Raw genomic sequence first — 19511 nt, 5'->3', positions numbered from 1 at the left:
TGTAGATCACTCATATAAAAAGGGAAAAAGCAAAATAAAAAGATTCATAGACATAAACAAGGTCAACGAAAGTTTGCCAGATACAAAGAGAACCTTAAAAATCAGTAGCATTTTTCTAAAATAGCAATAACCAGTAAGAAAAATATAATACAGAACAACAATGCAACAACAACAAAAATAAAAATGTTTCTGTAAATTAATTTATCAAAAAATGCACAGACTTCAATAAAGGGAAAATTAAAACTGTATTAAGGGAAAGAATTTAGTATTTAAATAAATGAGAAAACAGTCCAGGATTCTGGATGTGATAGCTTAACATTGTAAAGGTGGTGATTGTTGCCCATCAGCTAGTACCAGTGACCACAAACCACCGAGGAGAAAACATGAACCCCAATCCTGGTAATTTAATAAATCTGGAAAGTTAAATTTTAATATAAATTATAGTAGTGATATGATGAAGAAGATTCGAAATCAGTCCCTGAAAGTATATAAAAGTATGGTAACAAGAAAAAGCATTGTGAAATATTGATGTGCTCTCTATCTATATTTTTAATATCTCAACGCATATCTCAAAGAATTCCAAAACATTTCCGTTGCTTTCCTTTGTCCAACTTTGGACTTGTCTGTGGATCAACTTATTGACTCCAAAGTGTGAAGTTCCTAGTGATTTCACAAATTCCTCATTAATGTATTAAACTTCTGAACTCTCTTCATAAATCTGTGTTCATCAGTCATTGTCGGGGTACACAATTGTTCTTCCTTAAATAATTCCAATAACACAAGATACATCCAATAACATGAAGATCTCCGTCCTGTCTCTGTCTGCCATTTAGCCAGTTCCCCTCCCTAGGGTCAACCAACGTTATCAGTTGAATTTCTTTTTCTCCTCTTTTTTGAGAAAGATAGTGGCAATCCACACATTCTCTTATTCACTGTTTTTCCCCCCACTTAATATATATCTTGGAGATGATTCCATGTCCATATATAAAAATCTTCCTTGTTTTTTATTAATGCATAATGTTTCACTGTATACAAATATATTCTTTGATTTTTTTTAAATTTTATTTTTTATTTTTTAAAATTTGCATCGAAATTAGTTAGCATATAGTGAAACCATGATTTCAGGAGTAGATTCCTTAATGCCCCTTACCCATTTAGCCCATCCCCCCTCCCACAACCCCTCCAGTAACCCTCATTTTGTTCTCCATATTTATGAGTCTCTTTTGTTTTGTCCCCCTCCCTGTTTTTATATTATTTTTGTTTCCCTTCCCTTATGTTCATCTGTTTTGTCTCCTAAAGTCCTCATATGAGTGAAGTCATATGATTTTTGTCTTTCTCTGACTAATTTCACTTAGCATAATACTCTCCAGTTCTATCCATGTAGTTGCAAATGGGAAGATTTCATTCTTTTTGATTGCTGAGTAATACTCCATTGTGTGTATATACCACGTTTTCTTTATCCATTCATCCATCAATGGACATTTGGGCTCTTTCCATACTTTGGCTATTGTTGATAGTGCTGCTATAAACATGGGGGTGCATGTGTCCCTTTGAAACAGCACACCTGTATCCCGTGGATAAATGCCTAGTACTTCAATTGCTGGGTCGTAGGGTAGTTCTATTTTTAGTTTTTTGAGGAAATTCCATACTGTTTTCCAGAATGGCTGCACCAGCTTGCATTCCAAAAAAAATCTTTAAAAAATTTTTTTAATGCTTATTTATTCTTTGAGAAAGAGAGAGAGAGAGCACGAGCAGGGGAGGGGCAGAAAGAGGGAGCCACAAAATCTGAAGCAGGCTCCAGGCTCTGAGCTGTCAGCACAGAGCCCGACGCGGGACTTGAACTCACGAACTGGGAGATCATGACCTGAACCTAAGTCAGACACTTAACCGACTAAGCCACCCAGGTGCCCTTAAAAATATCTTAATTTGTTAAACCAATCCCTTCTGATGAACATTAGGTTGTTTATGATCCTTTGATCCAGGATCACCTAGGTTGTTAGAAAGTTGCCATTTACCCCATAAAGTCCATTTATATGCCCCGTTCTGATCTTCACGCTCTCTCTTCCTCCAAAAGTATCCATTATCCTGTCTTTTATAGCAATCACTTTTCTTGTGTTTCATTATAGCTTTTCACTTGTGGGCAATCCTAGACACTATAGTTTAGTCTTATCCTTCTAAAAAAATTACAATGTCTTTAAAGGATCTTTTAATCTTCAGGATGCCCCTCCTGAAGGGCATTTATTTTCTTTTCTTTACACCTTTTTAGATTATGACCTCAGGACTTTTGATATGCAGCTTTCCACAGTTTAGATTTTGCTTTTGGTGAAAGAGATGAACACATTCCTCTATCCTCTGTATTTCCTGCAAACTGGCAGCTGGAGCCAGATGCTTTATCAGACTTAGATAAAATCCCTCTGAAAAGACTATAGGTGGTGCTATGTTCCTTCATCAGGAGGCACACGATGTCTAGTTTTCTTTCTTTTTGTAATATTAGCAGCTTTTGATGCCCAGGGTCTAGAACGATTAGTTTACTGAGAGTTGCAAAATAATGATATTCTTTTCATTTTAAGTTTTTTATTTATTTTGAGGAGGGGGTGTATGAGCAGGGAGGGGGCAGAGAGAAATAAAGAAAGAGAGAATCCCAAGCAGGCTCCGTTCCATCAGCATACGGAACCCGACGTGGGGCTCAGTCTCATGAACTGTGAGATCATGACCTGAGCTAAAATCAATAGTCAGATGCTCAACTGACTGAGCCAACCCAGGCACCCCCAAAATAATGATATTCTAATTCAATAACTCATTTTTCATTTATTATTTGAGATACTGTATATACACTTGTAAGATGGAGTATTTTTATAAGAATTCTGTTTTTATAGTCAATAACCAATAGTGCAATTTTATGTGGGAAATATAGGATAAATATTTGATTCTTTCTCTTGCAAGTTTTCAGACAGTGAATTGAATCCCTATTACAATCCAAAACTGGCTAAACAGTTTTTATTTTTTTAAATAATTAGCAACCTATGAATTTAAACATATTTGAAGAGTTTCAATCAGTCCCACTTTGGCCTTTTAAAGCTAACAGTGTTCTATTTTGTTCAGTAGAAACCCCTTCACGTTGGTTTCTGAATAATTTTCACACGACCCTAGTAGCTTCCTTTATCTGGTGTGCGAATATATTCTTGATTGTACTTTTTTTCTGCCCCGGCATGGAATGAAGCATTTCCCCCCAAAAGTCCTTGTTTCTCTTAGTGAGACATGTTATTTCAAAACCACAACCGGGGTACAAGGACTGCTAATTGCTGCTGGATTGGTCATTGTTTCTAGACTTCTTCAGTGGACAGAGTTAGGAAAAATATACACACACAGACACGTAAACACCCCCCCCCAACACACACACACCCCAAAATACTTCATGAGTTCACACTGAAATTTCCAATTAAAATGCAGGACCACAGGCTGTTTTACCCAACCTCTTCTATATTACATTGATATCTCCTATCTTTTATACTGGAAATTTTGATTTCAAGGACCTAAGGTACAGTAGAATTATAATCTCCTATAATCACTCATTTTCTTTGATCTCTAATACACACATACCTCAGAGTAATACAAGTACTCAGAATAGTCAGTTTTTTGCATATATGTGATTTTCTCCCCATTTTGGTTTTTGACTATTGATGTGGTGAATTTTAAGTCTCTCCTCTTACAATTTTTCTCTATTTCTCCCATCTGTATTTTGTCCCCCTTTTCTTCCTTTTCTGGTTTCTTTTAGATGAATTGAATATTTTGAATGATTTGATTTTAACTCCTCGGTTGGGTTATTAGCCATCAACTTTGTTGTGTTATTTTAGTGGATGCTTTAGGGTTTCTAGTATACATCTTTGTTGGGGAAGGTCATCGAAAAGACCTGACCGCCAGTTGACCTGTGAGCTGGACCCAGGTGATTGGAAGTGCCTCACCTCCTCCTGTGTCCTTGGAATGTGGGTTTGCTTGCTTTTCCCACACCCAGTGGCTGCTCCAAGGACATAGATTTGAGATAATGATATGGTGTTGAGAATACCTGTACAGTATAAGTGACTATACCCAGGGAAGGCCTCCCTCCATATAAATTTTTAATACGTGGCAGGCAGATTCCGGGATCCCCTGGCCTTGCAGCAGCCCAAGGTAAGCCTTATACGTAAGTTCCCTTTGCTTATCAAAACTGCCACATAACAACCTGGAATGGCCTCTTCCTTTGCTCTCTCCCTGCCCTCTGCATTTGGGGGCCAATTTCAGTTTACACCTGGAATGCTCTCCAGAGGGTTGTGAACCAACAATCTTTTAAGTTATGACAGCATACCTTCAGGTGGTAGTATAACACTGCACGTATAGTGTAAGAACCATACAATCATATACTCACATGGCTTCCTCTTCAGCCTTCATGCCATTTCACATATGTCTTATTTTTGTGTGTTACGAACTCCACAGTATATTATTTGGATTTTTATTTAAACAGTGACTTATATTTTAAAGGGGTCGAAATAATCAGAAGAGTACTTGTACATTTATCCATGTCATTACCATGTTTAAAATACATTTATGTATTTATTTAAAAAAATTTTTTTTAACGTTTATTTATTTTTGAGACAGAGAGAGACAGAGCATGAATGGGCGAGGGTCAGAGAGAGAGGGAGACCCAGAATCCGAAACAGGCTCCAGGCTATGAGCGGTCAGCACAGAGCCCGACGCAGGGCTTGAACTCATGGACCGCGAGATCATGAACTGAGCTGAAGTTGGAGGCCTAATCGACTGAGCCACCCAGGCACCCCTATTTTTTAAAGTTTATTTATTGTTTTAGTAATCTCTGTGCCCAATGTAGGCCTTGAACTCAAGTCTCTGAGATCAAGAGTTACACGCTATTCAGGGTGAGCCAGCCAGGGGCCCCCTGTTGTTACTATTTTTGATATTCTTTCTTCCCTTGTACCAGATTTCCTGGTATAGCTTTCTTCTGCCTCAAGGACCTCATTTAACATTTCTTGTAGTGCAGGTCCTAGGAGGTAATTAATTCTTTCAGCTTTTGTATAGCCAAAACACACACACACACACACACACACACACACACAATTTTATTTTGCGTTCAATATTGAGAGATATTTTCACTGGGGATAGAATTCTAGGCTTAAAGGTGTTTGTTTTTGTTTTTATTTTGTGCTTGAGTACTTTATTTTTATTTATTTATTTTTAATTCTTTTTTTTCCAATTTTTATTTATTTTGAGAGAGAGACAGGCAGAGAGGGAGAGAGAGAGAGAGGGAGAGAGCAAGAGAGAATCCCAAGCAGGCTCTGCACCGGCAGCACGGATCCCAATGTGGGGCTTGACCTCATGAACCATGATATCATGACTTGAGCCGAAACCAAGATTCAGATGCTTCACTGACTGAGCTACCCAGGCGCCCCTGTGGTTGAGTACTTTAACACGTTACTTTACTGTTTCTTTTTCCCATTGTTTCTGACAAGAAATTGGGATCATTCTTATCTTGGTTCTTCTATGTAATGAGTTTTTTGTTTTTTGGTTTTTTTTCTCTGACTGACTTTAGTATTTTCTCCTTCTCCTGGATCTGAGCAATTTGGTTATGATGGGCCTAGGGGTAGTTTTCTTCTTGTTTCTGTTCCTGGGGTTAGCTGAGCTTTTGAATCTGTGGCTTTATAATTTCCATCAAATTTGGAAACATTTTGGCTATTATTATTTTTCCAACTATTTTCTCTGTCTCCATTATCTGTCCTCTGGGGGACTTCAATTACCAATATATTAGGCACTTGAAGTTATTGCATAACTCGCTTGATACTCTGTTCATTTTTTTTTTTTTTAATTTTTTTTTCAACATTTATTTATTTTTGGGACAGAGAGAGACAGAGCATGAACGAGGGAGGGGCAGAGAGAGAGGGAGACACAGAATCGGAAACAGGCTCCAGGCTCTGAGCCATCAGCCCAGAGCCCGACGCGGGGCTAGAACTCACGGACCGCGAGATCGTGACCTGGCTGAAGTCGGACGCTTAACCGACTGCGCCACCCAGGCGCCCCAATACTCTGTTCATTTTTAAAGATTCTTTTTTTTCTCTGTGCTTCACTTCGGCTAGTTCCTGTCATTATGTCTTCAACATTTCTATTGGTATGTCAAGGACATTCTTTTCTTTTTTTTTTTTTTTTTTTTTTTTTTTTTAATTTTTTTTAACGTTTATTTATTTTTGAGATAGAGAGAGAGACAGAGCATGAATGGGGGAGGGTCAGAGAGAGGGAGACACAGAATCCGAAACAGGCTCCAGGCTCTGAGCTGTCAGCACAGAGCCCGACGCGGGGCTCGAACTCACAAACCGCAAGATCATGACCTGGGCCGAAGTCGGCCGCCCAACCGACTGAACCACCCAGGCGCCCCAAGGACATTCTTTTCTTGTGCAATGCCCGATCTGTCACTAATCCCATCAATAAATTTTTCATCTCTGATATTGTAGTTTCATCCCTAGAAGTTTCACTGGGGTCTCTTTTATCCTTCCACGTCTCTTCTTAACTGTCTTGAACATACATAGTATTTTAAAAGTAACTGTTTTAATATCTTTGTTTGCTAATTCTAACACATGTCAGTTCTGGGTTGGTTTTAATTGATTGAGTTTTCTTTTCCTTTTCATTATTGGTTATCTTTTTGCTCCTTTGCATGCTTGGTAATTTTCAATCAGATGTGAGACATTGTGAATTTTACTTTATTGGGTGCTGGATATTTTTGTTTTCCTATAAATATTCTTGGACTTTGTTTTGGGACTCAGCTAAGTTACTTGATGCTTTTAGGTCTTGCTTTCAAGATTTGTTAGGCAGTATCAGAGATGTGTTAGTGTAAGGGCTAATTTTTTTTCTCCCAATACTGAGACAAGAGCCTTCTGAGTTCTCTACTCAATATCCTATGAATCAGGAGGTTTTTCAGCCTGACTGGTGGGAACAGGCACTATTTCTGGTCCTGTGTGACCCCAGGTATACTTCCTCTGATTCCTGCCAGTGCTTTTTTCTCTAACCTCAGATATTTTCCCACACATTTGCTCTGATTATTTCTCTGCTGAATTCTCAAGGATGACTCTGTCGGTCTTCAGAGTTTTTACTCTGTGAAGCTCTCTCCTCTCCAGCACTCTGCTTACCTCAATCTACCTAGAATCTCAGCTTGTCTTTTCCGTGCAAGATGTCTGGGTTCTGCCTGGGCTCCTCGTTTCCTACACTGAGGCCTTGAAATTCTCCTGCGACAGGAAACTGTGGCAACCAGAGGGCTCACCTTGCCTGTTTCCCATCTTTCAGGGATTATTGTGCATTGCTTGATGCACAGTATCCTGAAAACCATTGTTTCATATATTTTGTCTATTTTTGTTTATGTATTTTTGTGCATTTTGTGTATTTTTTGGCTATGTTTTTGTTTGTGTATTTTTTGTTTCAGCTAAGAAGCAGGTATTCTGGTACTCTGCCTTTCTTAAAGTGGAATTCTTTACTCGTACAATTTTGTTTCCATTCCTCTTGGTATCTCCTCAGTGTGAGGCTCTGTGTTGGAGAGGAAGTCTGGTTGTTCAATTTCCAGAGCTCACAGAGGCTCAGGCTATTCCAGGCCCTTTGGGTTTTACTATGGGTCCCTTGCCCTCACCCACTACTACACTGGATGAAGCCCTCCCAGTCTTGGTGCTGCTGCACATCCCAGCAAATATCTGGTGGATACTTTGAGTTTCTCCCGCTCTCGGACCTGGTTGCTTCTCTCTGCTTTCTCCAGCACAAAAACTGAGACCGTGGAGTTCTTGGGGCTGTTGGTGGATTGTTGCCATCCACTTATATTTTGAGATTTATGGGGATACCTTCTCACCTAGTTGTGTTGTAAATGTTACATGTGGGATTTTGGTTTAACAATTTAGCTGCTCCTTCTGCTTTTATGTGGGGATTTGAGAGATTCAAAAATTATGCTGCTGTTGCCATTTTTCCAGAGTCCTGCTGAAATTTCTTGAGACATTTATGTTCTTACCACATCATGGATTTCTTTTAGACTATCATTTCCACTAATAGTTTGTCTTTTTTCCTCCTATATAATTTAAATTCTTCTTCAGTTTTTCCCCTGGAAAGCTGTGGCTGTATCTTTCTTTTTCTCCATCTCCTCTTCCTTCTCTTCCTTTTCCTTTAAAAATTTTCCCAAGAATATGTGCCATCCAGCCACAACTTTTGACCTGTTTTTTATCTTTCCATTTCTATCGTACCGTTCTAGGGACAAGCATTTAATCATCACTTCTCTGGTCATTCTGTCCTGTCAGTGCAACTGCTCCAAAGGCATGTGGGAGAATCAGAGAAGGGAGTGGGTCCTTCAATACCTACCACAGATTAAGACCTACCTAAAAAGCGAATGGAATTTAAGAAGTACAGATATCCCCAGGGTGCCTGGGTGGCTCAGTCGGTTAAGCGGCCGACTTCCGCTCAGGTCATGATCTCGCGGTCCGTGAGTTCAAGCCCCGCGTCGGGCTCTGTGCTGACAGCTCAGAGCCTGGAGCCTGTTTCAGATTCTGTGTCTCCCTCTCTCTGACCCTCCCCCGTTCATGCTCTGTCTCTCTCTGTCTCAAAAATAAATAAACGTTAAAAAAAATAAAAAAAAAAAGAAGTACAGATACAGGAACAGAATAATAGACCACTGGAACAAAAGAGAAAACTCAGAGACAGAAATATGGGGGCATCCATATGGTAACTTGCTATATGATAGTGTTGATATGACAACACCATGATAAAAGCATGAACAGTGTTGCAGATGATGTTGGGGAAACTGGTTTACTACAAGGAGAAAAAGAAAAATCATTCTTCACATCTCACCATGAACAAAGAAATGGATGAATAAACTTAATGTGAGCTATGAAATTCTAAGGAGAAAGAGAAAAAAGATGTAGGACTATATCTTTGTGACTAAGGAATGAGGAGAGTCTTCTTCGATAGGATCTCCCAAACACAAATCATTCAACAGAAGAACTGTTGTATTTATTGCATCAAACCAAGAATATTTGTTAGACAGAAGATACCAAAGACAAAATAATCCAGATGACATATTGGGAAAAGAAAGTTGCAGTGTTTAAAACCAACATGAGACTAATATTTAGATTATATAAGAAATTTATAGATTTTACAAGAAAAAGGCAGAGAACCCAACAGTAAAATGAGCAAAGCACATGAAAAAGCAACTTACAGAAGAGGAAAACGAACAGCTAACATATGTGAAGAAATTCTCAACTCATCAGTTATCAGAGAAGTGCAAACTAAAGCAACAGTGAGATACCCCACAGGAACACTGGTGAACTGCTGACAGTCTAGTGATTGGTCACTAGCCCAATACTGGCATGCTAGGCACATGAATGAAATGACTATGGTGGCAAACATAGAGGTCCTGTATTGGTCCAACAGCATTGACCCCCCACTTCCCAAGACTGATCTAGCTATTGCTGTCTCTGTTTGTTCAACTTGTCAGCAACAGAGATCAACACTGAGTCCTTGATATGGCACTATTTCTTGAGGAGACCAACTGGCTGCTCGGAGCCCAGTTGGTTGATTATATCAGGCCCCTCGCATTGGACAAGCCAATGGTTCATCCCCACAGGAATGACTATTCCAGATAGGAGTTTGCCTTTCTTGCCTGCAAATCTTCAGTTATAGCACTGTCTGGGGTTATGGAATGCCTCATCCACAAGCATGGAATCTCACACACCACAGCTTTTGACCAGGGGACTCACTTTACAGTGAAGGAGGTGTCGGAGTTGGTCCATCACCATAGGATCTATTGGTTGTATCACATATTGCACCATCCTGAGGGAGATTTGTGAAACAGTCTTCCAAAGGCACAGATGAAATGCTAGCTTGGAAAAACACGGAGAGAATGAGGTGCCATCCTTCAAAACACAGTATAATTATATCAGTCTGAGACCAGTATATGGTGCTCTGTTCTGAAGAGGAAGAGTCCATGGATCTACGAATCAAGAGGTGTATATAGGAGTGGCTCCACTGGTCACCATTCCTAATGACCTGTCAGAGGGTTTTGTGCTGTCATTGCAACTTTGGGCTCTTCAATGTTGGAGGTTCTGATCCCAGATAGGACAGGTTCTTGCCAGGTGATACTGCAAGGGTGTCATTGAATTACATACTGCTGCAAAGCGCTGGGCTTCCTGTGCCCAGGGACCAGCAACTTAAAAGGAACAGTTATGTTGGTGGAGATAATTGACCCTGACCAGCAGGAGGAGGTCAGGCTGCTTTTACACACTAGCAGCAGGAAGGAATATGGTATGTATGGAAAGTAAGAGATCTGCTTTGGGGCCTCCTAGTCCTCTTTTGCCCCATTGTAACTGTGAACAGACATGTGCTGCAACCTTGAACTGAGAAAGGATATGACTATCAAGGATTCAGGCACTACAGAATCATGAGTTGCCCAACAAGCTAAGTTACCAAGATGTGACAAGATGATGTTTGAGGGTGAAGGGAATTCAGAATGGATGTTGGAGGAGGGAGTGGACAAGTTGTAGCTCTGAGGTCAACTACAGTGACAGGAGCTGTAGTTCATCTCTCTAACCTCTTTGTTATTAGTTCCTTCCCACCCCCAGGAAGAGAGGCCTGTGGGAACCATGGAAACACTGCTCTCCGAAACTATGTGGAGAAGTAGATCTGTGCAGCTCATGGGGTGCACTGTGGCAGCCAGGAGGATGTGCCTCACAGACCTCCAACCAGAGGAAGTATAACTGACCAAAGGCCCAGCTACTGCTCTGTGAAATGCACTGCTGAGTTGTGTCCAGGCCACTTTTCCTATGGGCTTCCAGTGACTGATGTCACAAGAATCCTGAAGTAGACCCATTCCTGGGAGACATAGCTCTCCTCTAATGGCTGAGTGCTCTGAGGATTCCCTGATGACACTAGTGAACCTGCCAAAGACAAGGACAGCCGTCAGCCTAGGACACTTCCACCCAAGCTTTTCAGACTCCTACTGGGATTTTTCCAGCTTTCCAGCCTCACACAGTTCCCTTCCTATTTTCTCTCACACAGACACATACACTAATAACTTCTTGTACAATTAATCTTGTCCTGGTATCTGCTCCTTGGAGGACTTACATAGCTTGTACAAGAGAGGGTAAGCAAGGGAAGAGTTAAGAATGACTCCTTGCTTTCCTAACTTGAGTACTGGTCACATGGTGGTACTGTTAGGCACTGAGAAAAGGGAAACCAGGGGGTCTCCATTTAAAGACAGAAGGTATATCAAGAGGACAAACAAGAGGTATGGGGGGGGGGCCTGGGTGGCTCAGTTGGTTAAGTGTCTGATTCTTGATTTTGGCTCAGATCATGATCTCATGGTTCCTGGGATCGAGCTCCATGCCAAGCTCCATGCTAACAGCATGGAGCCTACTTGGACTTCTCTCTCTCCCTCTCCTGCTGTCCTTCCCCACTCATGCTCTCTTTTTCTCTCTCTCTCTCAAAATAAATAAGTAAACATTAAAAAAAAAAAACCAAAAGAGCTGTGTGGAAGGACAAAAGGAAGGGAAAGCAGAGAGGTCTCAGGCAAGGAGGACAATTTCACCCATTATGGGTTTCTGTTGCAAATGAAGTTGTCCTTTCCTCATTGGAGGCCTGGTTTCAATTCTTCAAATCTTAAGAGAAGTTCCAACCTCACTTATGGCTCAAAAACAGATTCTCATGAAAATATATGGAAGGGAACCAGAGAGAAGCTTACTCTGAGGTTTCTGTCTCAGTTAAGCTGCTGTAACAAAATACTGTGCACTGGTAACCTAATCAGAAGACGTTTACTGTTCACAGTTCTGGACACTGCTAAATCCAAGATCAAGGTGCAGGTTAGGTTCCTGGTGAGGATCCTCCTTCTGGTTTATATATATCCTGCCTTCTTGCCATGTCCTCATATGGTTTTTCCTTGGTGCAAGCTCATGGAGAGAGAGAGAGAGAGAGATCTTATCTTCCTCTCTTAAAGGATGCCAACTTCTTAACCTCATTTAAACCCAATTCCCTCTGAAAGGCCCCGCCTCCAAGTACCATCACAGGGGGATTAAGACTGTATCATATGAATTTTAGTGGTGGTGGGTGGGGGCACAAACATTCAGTCCAGAACAGTTTCTTTCAGCCATATTGGGAAATGCTGATTCTCATGGCCACTCAGTCTTCATAGAGTTCCCGTGCCATGTGAACACTGGGCATAGATGGCTCCCAAGTCATTACAGGAAGAAGAAACAAAATACTGACTTAGAGAGTGTAATATCAAAATGCCTTCAGTCCTCCACTCTCAGACTGGTCCACTGTTTTCTGCAGGCTTCTTGCAGACTCAGATTCTTTAGCTTGAAATTGTTTCACTGAGAACAATTATTTTCTCTCCTTTCCCTGCCTTTATCCCTACCCTTTCTTTTAATTGCAAATACGTTTTAAAAGGGGGGAAATTACATGTGCAAATACAGTAATTTCCTGAAGGAGCCCAGACACACATTCTTGATGGCCAAGTAAGGTTTTGTAAACAGAAGCATGTTTAATTAGTACGACTGAGACCAAAATGCATTATCTCCAGAAACACAAAGATAGAACAATTTTCTTAAAAAATGCAGAATGGTTTAAAATATCGCGATGAGACAAAGGGAACTTCTCTGGCACAGACTCGCCGATTTTTTAATAAAAAAAATTTGTTTTCAAGACTTAATATTGATAATATCACTCCTTAATGTGCTTTGGTTGTTCTCCCATGGGTTCCCAAGAGGTGGGCTATAGGTTATTTCTCTCTCTGCTGTGCACTGGCTCTGTCCAGCTATCTCCTCACTATTCATGTAAACCCAACACTCCAGTCTTTGTTCCAGTCTCACAACAGTGGTGAAAGGAATTAGCACTGTTGATAAGATAGGACTGTGTGTATTAGTTTTGTCCTCTTGAGAACTGAATGCTTTAACACATTTATCAGTCTCCCTTGCTTAACAAATAAGTTAAAAACCGGAACTGTGGTCTCCAAAGTTCCAAAGTAAATAGGACAAGTATTGTGGGCTTGAGTATTTCCTTCTTACAGTAAGTCAGAGTTGAAAGAAGCTACAGAATTGAGAAGTGTGCTTTTCACGTGTAATTCAATTCAACAAACATTGATTGTTAAAAATTCCTTTAACTTTTCCTTCTCAATACAGTGAGTCCTTTATGGCAGAGGGAGTTTAGGCCCAAACATTGAACTATTTACAGTTGAAGTTATCAGAAGTTATCCATAAGGCTAGAAGGTTGGGGAAAGTTCTGCTACAGTTCTGTGGTTTTTTTTCCTTGTACTACATTTTATTTTATTTTATCTTTTGGTGCTAGTTCCAAACATCCAAAGAACAGCATTGTAAAATGCAAAGAACTCTGGATTCAGAGTCCCCCCACCCCCCATCCTGCTCATTTATTTGGGTCTACACCAATCCACATTTCCTAAGGTCTTATTACTTAGCAGCAAATACCAAGCTTCATAGCCCATGGGACTGACCAAGTCTGGCTTACATTGTAATGGAGAAAATGAAAGCATCTCTCACAAGTGGTAGAAACTCCTAGGAAAGTAGACGCTATCTGGATACACATGTGGCTGTCACCTGTGTGTTCAGACCCATCCACTCTTTAAAGATAAATAGCTCTTTGTACATGTCTACTCAGATATCTATACTGGGGTCCCCAGGGGCTGCTTGGCTGGCTGGAGAAGGCCTGAGATTGTGTGGTGAAGATATTTGGAGGGATTTTGAACTGAGGTAATGTCCCAGAGGGACAAAGAGCAGAGACATGTAGGTGACTTGCAGGAGAAGCTATGGATAAGTAGCATCCAGAGTAAAGCTACTGATATGAGCTATGGCCCCAGGCTTCAGAGGTTCCTGAAGTCCGTCCTTGGAACCTCTAGGGATCTGTGGAGTCTGGTTGGGAGCTGCAGCTGGGGCACCTGACCACAAACACAGGTTGGTGTGGCACAGGCCAGACACAGCAGAAAGGGGAACAGGAGGAAGGAAAGGCAGTTCTGCTCAAAAAGGAAGAGAGAAGACTGAAGGGAAGGAAATGGGGGCTCTGAGAGGTTTCTGGTAGAGTGACTCAGGTGACAGGAGGCCTCCTCAGAAAGACTTAGAAAGGACCTCAGGCTGTGGCTCTAAAAGGCCCCAGGTCCCAGTGACTGACTGCTGGTTTCTGCACGTGCTTTCTCCCCCTCACATGGGCTGAGGCTTTCCTTCTTAAATGTATACTGGGAAATAGATTTCATTCATCTGCGACCAACAACTTAATATTTGTCATCAGGGAGTCCAAATACCATCCACAGTAATAGTGTTCTATTTTTCCCTTCTTTACCATGGTGGAAAGTGCAAGTTGCTTCTTTGCCTTACAGAGAGCCCTTTCATCCTCACCCTGAGCCTGAGGTCATTTATTTTCCACACCGCACAAGAGAGATGAGGCTCCAGGCAGAGCTGGGACTTTCTGATGCACTAAGCCTGGGGCAGGTAGAGGCATGACTCCAAGCTCAGTGCTCTGTCCATCATAACCTCTACTCGGTTCTTGGTCAGATAGGTCCTACTTTTCATGCTTAGGATTTCAGTGCATCACCAAGGCTCACTTTCATCTTTGTGACAAAGACTACCAGCTACTTCCTGCTCTCTGCCGCAACCAGTTGTTCAGTGATTTTGGTCACTGTGCAAGCAGTCAGAAGGCACTCGGGTATGTGAGTACCTGAGATACAGACACTAGAAATGTATCACTCCCCCCAGATGGAGCCCTCTACTTACTCCAGAGTGGGGAGCAGGAGCTCTGCTCTGCCCTGCCTTTTGTAAGGAAAGAAAACCAATCTATCCAATGCTAGGGAACCCTGGAAACAGGCCAAGCCACCCTGAACCAAGAATTGATGAGGTCTGGAGAATAAACTCAGTTCCAAAGGAAGAAGGTGTGCATGGAGACCTAGAAAGCTGTCCTGGGGAGCTGGGGACACAACGAAAACCAGGAGCCATAGACGAGTGGGACAGCTTTACCTTCCTGGATGTAGGTAGGACCTGAGTCAGAATCCAAAGCCTGCTCTGGAGGGGACCTCTCTGTTCACACTAGAGCATCCAGGGGGAACTAAGGTTACCTTTTGATGGCTGAGAGAAGGTTCTGAGCTGAGGATATGTGACTCCCTCAGCAGAGGATGGCTCCATAAAGGATTACTAGGTGCTCATGCCAGGGGGGTTGGGAAGCAGACAGCAGGAGAGGGACGGGATCATGGAAGACGTGGGGGCTGCCGCATCCATGGAGGGTGATAAAGCTGATCTCCTGAGACTGCCAGAAGTTCACATACCACAAGGGGAACCTCAGGGCAAAAGCATCCTTCCTGAATTGACTTAACTGAAACTGGGAATCAATTCCCATTCCAGATCACCAGGTCCTTGGACTACTGGGATTTGTCCATTGCTTATTTGTGGTGATGGCTTTCCTTTTCTTTTAATCAAACCTTGTGTTTGCAAGGTTAGAATCAGTTTACAGGGGTGTCTAGTGAAGAAACCTTCCCAAGTCTCTGCCCATGATTTCGATTGAAGCAGACTGCCCAGGCACATGCTCTGCCAGTTCCAGGGTTGTGCTGTATGTTTCTTCCAGGTGAAATGCTTGCCTTATAACCCTCCTGATAGATCCATAAGTAGGCAGGATTAGTGTGTGGGTCACCTGGTAGATTGCAAAAACCCCTTATGTTCCCCAAGTCTCTGCATTTGGGGGAACTTAGTAAAGGGATGAGCTTCTGGAATTTTTGTGTTTGGTGTTGATCTTCTGCCAATGATTTACTTCCCCATTGTTGAATTGGTTGAGGAAGTGGTGATTTATCAGAAAGCATAGCAGGAAAAATTTGTTGTCATTGCTAAGACCTCAGGTGTTAGCTTATTGCAAGTTCCTGGATTAAAGGTAATCAAATAAAGGAAAATTTCAACTTTTAATGTTTGTAGGTCCTGCTCCTGGGCTCCCAGGGAAGCTATACTTTAACATTTACTAAGGTCAAAATGACTTGACAAAATCTCAGGGTATGGGCTTCATTTCTGCCCTGAGCACACATTGTACATCTGATTTGTTTAAAAATAATCAAAAAGGAGCATTCCAAACATAAAGATAAGGAAAAGAAAAAAACCCCTCCCTGGTTCCCATAAAATTAAAGTCATACAGCCCTGCATATGCTAGAAGGTTAGAATATGGTCTGCAACTTTCTGAAATGTCTTTTGTCTAATGATTTGTAACTTTTTAATGTAGAAGATGTACATGATCCTGTCCCAAATGTGCCTGTGCCAGAGCACTATCTTCTTTGTGAAGATTGTATATCCTGGGCAGCTGTCCTAACTTGGGCTCAAATAAAACTCTTTCTCTTCTTTTAGAAATTCTAAAAGGTTTGTTCAATTTGCATCAACATTTTTTGGCATAGTCAGCAGGATATCAGAGCAACTCTTGTGAGATCACCTGGAGGTCCCCTGGAACTCGGCCCTCTACCAGCACAGGCCCTTTGTTCCTCTCCAAGTTCTCAGCACCTCGCATGTGTATTGGGTGAGTTATGGTATCCAGACCTCCGCAACTGGAGTTAATGGTCCTGAATTTTATTTGAGCTGTTTGTTTGAGATGTTGAGCTAATGTTGTCCAGGCAGGAGTAATCTAGAGGGGTCAGAGTCGATGGGTTGGTTATTTTAATTTGGCAGTATGCTACTTGATGCTATTAATATAAGGCTTGAGTAAATTTTTCTGGCTAGAAATATGAGAGACTGAATCACTCAGCTCCAAAGAGAAGGGAACCCTTGCTTTTTCAGGCCAAACGGTGCTTTCAGGTGGTTGCAAGCCTAGCAGAAGTGTCTGATGACCCTTCTATGTACAACATGCATGGAGCCTCTACTGGCAAGTGCTTACTTAAAATATGGAAAATTTTAACTAAGGATAACCTGAGTCTCAGATGGCCCAAATGGGATTCTTTGGACATGTCTGAATTAGTTTTCTTGGGCACACAGTTAGAGAAAGCCGGTTGGAAGACTAAACAACCAGAAGCTAGAAAGCCATTTGGTTCAATCAGTGAAGCCCCCAATTTTGTGAGGAATCAATGATCATAGAGGTACTCTGGGCTTCATTTGATTTAGTTATTGCTGCTGCTTTGGGTATATTTGGATAAAACTGGCTGTGTTCTAATTGGCAAATGGAAAATGAGTAATTAATGCCACCTTGTGATTAGATTTGTTTTATAAAAGAGGACTAAGAGACTTAGTTTTCACTGGAGACTGAAGGTTTTAAGAATTAAAATTCTGATAAATGTGATTGAGACTTGAAAATGATACAAAAGTAACTCTGAATGTAGGAAAATGGGAGATTTATAAGAAAGGTATAAGGAATGAGGATACATTTTTGTTGAGGGAAAAAAAGTAATTTTGCTCTGAAATGAGGCCGGTTATTTAGAGGGAAAACTTAGGACAAATCAAAATGAATAAAAGAAAATTATAAAAGTTTTGTGAAGGAGAATCTTCGGAAAAGAATTTTACATGTTGTCAGGACCACATGGAATGAATGAATTTTAAAAGTACACTAGCATAAACAAATAAATACATAAATAAATAAATACATACTAGTACAAGATTGGAATTTGGTTTTTCTCTCTGTTAAAAGACTAAGTTTTCTTGGATTGGTGGCCTGCTCTTGATAAGAAATTATCAGCAAAGTTTTTTCTCTTTATTTGCCCAGAAAAAACAAAGTTCTATGTTCTGTCTTCATTAGTTTTTTTTAATTTTTGACTAAGAAATTTAAAACTTCTCAATATTAAAAGAGCTAAATTTTGATAACAACTATGTAATCTGTATTTGCTTTTAGAATCTCTTATGGCCACTTATGTTAAACAGATTAATTAAGGTTTAAGTTTTGTAATAATCTCTAATCCTGTTTAAGAAAATGCTTTAGAACCTTCTGAAGTTTTTAACAAACTTTCCCCCAAATTCTAAATGAAGTTTTTTTGACTAGTTAGGCTTATTTGGTTTGTTAAGTTACATGGGAAGTATTGTCAAACAAACGATGATAAACCTTATGTTATATCATGTGGGTAAATGCTGTTGCATTATATAAAATTCCTAAAGTTAAAAAAAAATTTATGTTTTTATTTTATTTTTGAGAGAGAGACAGAGTGTGAGCTGGGGAGGGGCAGAGAGAGAGGGAGATGGAATCTGAAGCAGGCTCCAGGCTCTGAGCTGTCAGTGTAGAGCCGGATGCGGGGCTTGAACTCACAGACTGAGATCATGACCTGAGCTGAAGTTGGATGCCCAACCGACTAAGCCACCTAAAATTCCTAAAGTTTTACTATGTCCTGGTATAATGTCATCATTTGATATTTTACTGATTTAAATGTTGTGTGTCACAAAAATAACCACATTTCCTTGTCAACTACATTTTAGGGGACTGTTGTCAGACTTTTAACCATGGCCATTTTTTGAGTCTTTTGTCATTGCAGTTATTATCCTGATGCTCTTGCAACTGTGTTTTAGCTTCAAGGAAATTCACAAAAAGGACTTGTGATGAGCACAGGATTCTGATATCTTTAAGATCATAAAACTAAACTGGGTAAGAATTTTCAGAATTAATGGAAAAACTGCATTCAGACAACAAGAATTAATAACATGAGACAAAGTGAATTGAAAAAGATGATTATAGTTCTTATGACTCTTGTTTAAAATACTCTCTAATGTTCTCTAATGTTTGCTCTTCCAAATTTAAGAAAACCTTTTCTCTTAAGATCTATGGCTTAATAGAATTTGATAAAATATTCCTTTGTAAGCAAATAGAAACATTTGTCTTTTCTCCCTATCTGAACCCTCCAGAATTCAGAAACTCTAAATGAGAATTCTTTCTCACTTGGCAATTATAGTCATTTACATACATCCAATGAGAATCTGTTTTCCTTGTAACAGGACACCACTGAAAACATTGGCTACATTACCAAGTCTTTAACTAGAATGTCATATTTGAGAGACACCTGCATAGATTCAGATATGACCAGACAGGTTTAAGGAACTAAGATTAACTTTATGAAGCCAGTAAAGTCCCTTGGAAATGTTAGCCTGATACCTTGCTTATAGAGTTCCCAAGAGCCTTACCAGGTAAGTAAAGAATATCACTTCAGGTGCAGGAACCTCAGGATATTTTGGGGACCGCAGGAGAAGAGAAATTCACCCAAATCTACAGGTATTGCAGGTGAGTCTGATGGCAAGTACTTGGCTGGGCTTCTGGCCTTGAGAGGCTATTAAAAGTTCAAAGTGCTGCAGTCGCTCTGGAAAACAGTGTGGAAGTTCCTCAAAAAATTAAAAATAGATCTACCCTGTGACCCAGCAGTAGCACTGCTAGGAATTTACCCAAGGGATACAGGAGTGCTGATGCATAGGGGCACTTGCACCCCAATTTTATGGCAGTACTTTCAACAATAGCCAAATTATGGGAAGAGTCTAAATGTCCATCAATTGATGAATGGGTAAAGAAGATGTGGTTTACATACA

The 19511-nt window shown here is 40.6% G+C and overlaps 1 protein-coding gene across 6 annotated transcripts in view; it reads left to right on the top strand.

Annotated features, from left to right (window-relative positions):
- The first annotated feature begins 4058 nt into the window (after positions 1–4058).
- A4GNT (alpha-1,4-N-acetylglucosaminyltransferase) overlaps positions 4059–19511 on the top strand; it is a 31063-nt gene continuing 15610 nt past the window's right edge. Inside the window, exons 1-3 of one of the 6 annotated variants that reach the window (XM_047875881.1) lie at positions 4065–4167; positions 16377–16542; positions 18507–19212. The gene's annotated coding sequence lies outside the window, so the exon portion shown is untranslated. Of the gene's footprint in view, positions 4168–16376; positions 16543–18239; positions 19213–19511 lie in introns of those variants that run through there. The other 5 variants (XM_047875883.1, XM_047875885.1, XM_047875884.1 and 2 more) reach the window with 5 other exon arrangements.

This window comes from Prionailurus viverrinus, chromosome C2 (assembly GCF_022837055.1).
Source record: "Prionailurus viverrinus isolate Anna chromosome C2, UM_Priviv_1.0, whole genome shotgun sequence".
Classification (NCBI taxonomy): Eukaryota; Metazoa; Chordata; class Mammalia; order Carnivora; family Felidae; genus Prionailurus; species Prionailurus viverrinus.
This window is presented reverse-complemented; position numbering and strand designations above follow the sequence as displayed.